Source organism: Schistocerca gregaria, unplaced genomic scaffold (assembly GCF_023897955.1).
Source record: "Schistocerca gregaria isolate iqSchGreg1 unplaced genomic scaffold, iqSchGreg1.2 ptg001667l, whole genome shotgun sequence".
NCBI classification, from domain to species: domain Eukaryota; kingdom Metazoa; phylum Arthropoda; class Insecta; order Orthoptera; family Acrididae; genus Schistocerca; species Schistocerca gregaria.
In genome coordinates, this window is record NW_026062931.1 from 1 (window position 1) to 2,500 (window position 2,500).

The following is a 2,500-nucleotide window of genomic DNA, read 5'->3' on the forward strand; positions in this document are numbered from 1 at the left end:
ACACTAGATCGCGTGTTTTGTTGGTTTTCGGAACCCGAGGTAATGATTAATAGGGACAGGCGGGGGCATTCGTATTGCGACGTTAGAGGTGAAATTCTTGGATCGTCGCAAGACGAACAGAAGCGAAAGCATTTGCCAAGTATGTTTTCATTAATCAAGAACGAAAGTTAGAGGTTCGAAGGCGATCAGATACCGCCCTAGTTCTAACCATAAACGATGCCAGCCAGCGATCCGCCGCAGTTCCTCCGATGACTCGGCGGGCAGCCTCCGGGAAACCAAAGCTTTTGGGTTCCGGGGGAAGTATGGTTGCAAAGCTGAAACTTAAAGGAATTGACGGAAGGGCACCACCAGGAGTGGAGCCTGCGGCTTAATTTGACTCAACACGGGAAACCTCACCAGGCCCGGACACCGGAAGGATTGACAGATTGATAGCTCTTTCTTGATTCGGTGGGTGGTGGTGCATGGCCGTTCTTAGTTGGTGGAGCGATTTGTCTGGTTAATTCCGATAACGAACGAGACTCTAGCCTGCTAACTAGTCGCGTGACATCCTTCGTGCTGTCAGCGATTACTTTTCTTCTTAGAGGGACAGGCGGCTTCTAGCCGCACGAGATTGAGCAATAACAGGTCTGTGATGCCCTTAGATGTTCTGGGCCGCACGCGCGCTACACTGAAGGAATCAGCGTGTCTTCCTAGGCCGAAAGGTCGGGGTAACCCGCTGAACCTCCTTCGTGCTAGGGATTGGGGCTTGCAATTGTTCCCCATGAACGAGGAATTCCCAGTAAGCGCGAGTCATAAGCTCGCGTTGATTACGTCCCTGCCCTTTGTACACACCGCCCGTCGCTACTACCGATTGAATGATTTAGTGAGGTCTTCGGACTGGTACGCGGCATCGACTCTGTCGTTGCCGATGCTACCGGAAAGATGACCAAACTTGATCATTTAGAGGAAGTAAAAGTCGTAACAAGGTTTCCGTAGGTGAACCTGCGGAAGGATCATTACCGACTAGACTGCATGTCTTTCGATGTGCGTGTCGTGTCGCGCAACACGCTACCTGTACGGCAGTGGCCGTGCGCCGCGTGCGGAACCACGCGTGCCTCTCAAAACTAGCGGAAGTGTTGTTGTTGTGTGGTACGAGCGCTGAAGCTCTGGAGCGGCTGGCCTGCGGTACCTGGCGCCTGGCGCCGGTTTTGAATGACGTTCGCCCGAGTGCCTGTCCGCTCCGGTGTGGAGCCGTACGACGCCCATCGGCTGTGAGGCCGTTGGACACAAAAAAAATAGTGGAACAGGGGCCGTCAGACGCCTCAGTCCCGCAAATGCTACTGTCTTGAAAGAGACAGTGGGAGACTGAAAAGGAAAAGATCACCCAGGACGGTGGATCACTCGGCTCGTGGGTCGATGAAGAACGCAGCAAATTGCGCGTCGACATGTGAACTGCAGGACACATGAACATCGACGTTTCGAACGCACATTGCGGTCCATGGATTCCGTTCCCGGGCCACGTCTGGCTGAGGGTCGGCTACGTATACTGAAGCGCGCGGCGTTTGTCCCGCTTCGGAGACGTGGGAGTGTCGTGGTCGCCTGTGTGGCCGGCCGCGTCTCCTTAAACGTGCGATGCGCGCCCGTCGCCTGGCGGTTCGCATACCGGTACTTTCTCGGTAGCGTGCACAGCCGGCTGGCGGTGTGGCGTGCGACACCTCGTACAACGACCTCAGAGCAGGCGAGACTACCCGCTGAATTTAAGCATATTACTAAGCGGAGGAAAAGAAACTAACAAGGATTCCCCCAGTAGCGGCGAGCGAACAGGGAAGAGTCCAGCACCGAACCCCGCAGGCTGCCGCCTGTCGTGGCATGTGGTGTTTGGGAGGGTCCACTACCCCGACGCCTCGCGCCGAGCCCAAGTCCAACTTGAATGAGGCCACGGCCCGTAGAGGGTGCCAGGCCCGTAGCGGCCGGTGCGAGCGTCGGCGGGACCTCTCCTTCGAGTCGGGTTGCTTGAGAGTGCAGCTCCAAGTGGGTGGTAAACTCCATCTGAGACTAAATATGACCACGAGACCGATAGCGAACAAGTACCGTGAGGGAAAGTTGAAAAGAACTTTGAAGAGAGAGTTCAAAAGTACGTGAAACCGTTCTGGGGTAAACGTGAGAAGTCCGAAAGGTCGAACGGGTGAGATTCACGCCCATCCGGCCACTGGCCCCCGCCCTCGGCAGATGGGGCCGGCCGCCCGCGCGGAGCAATCCGCGGCGGGGTCGTGTCCGGTTGCCTTTCCACTCGCCGCGGGGTGGGGCCGTTCCGGTGTGCGGTGGGCCGCACTTCTCCCCTAGTAGGACGTCGCGACCCGCTGGGTGCCGGCCTACGGCCCGGGTGCGCAGCCTGTCCTTCCGCGGGCCTCGGTTCGCGTCTGTTGGGCAGAGCCCCGGTGTCCTGGCTGGCTGCTCGGCGGTATATCTGGAGGAGTCGATTCGCCCCTTTGGGCGCTCGGGCTCCCGGCAAGCGCGCGCG

General features: G+C 57.9%; 2 non-coding genes across 2 annotated transcripts in view; both read left to right on the forward strand.

The window, feature by feature from the left end:
* Positions 1–1,360: 1,360 nt before the first annotated feature.
* On the forward strand, positions 1,361–1,515 carry LOC126333987 (5.8S ribosomal RNA). Its single transcript, XR_007564491.1, has one exon. It is a non-coding gene; the product is annotated as a 5.8S ribosomal RNA (ribosomal RNA).
* Positions 1,516–1,703: 188 nt separating this feature from the next.
* The window catches only part of LOC126333988 (large subunit ribosomal RNA), a 4,222-nt gene continuing 3,425 nt past the window's right edge, over positions 1,704–2,500 (forward strand). The window contains exon 1 of the ribosomal RNA XR_007564492.1: positions 1,704–2,500. This exon is cut by the window's right edge and continues 3,425 nt beyond it. This is a non-coding gene — a ribosomal RNA (large subunit ribosomal RNA).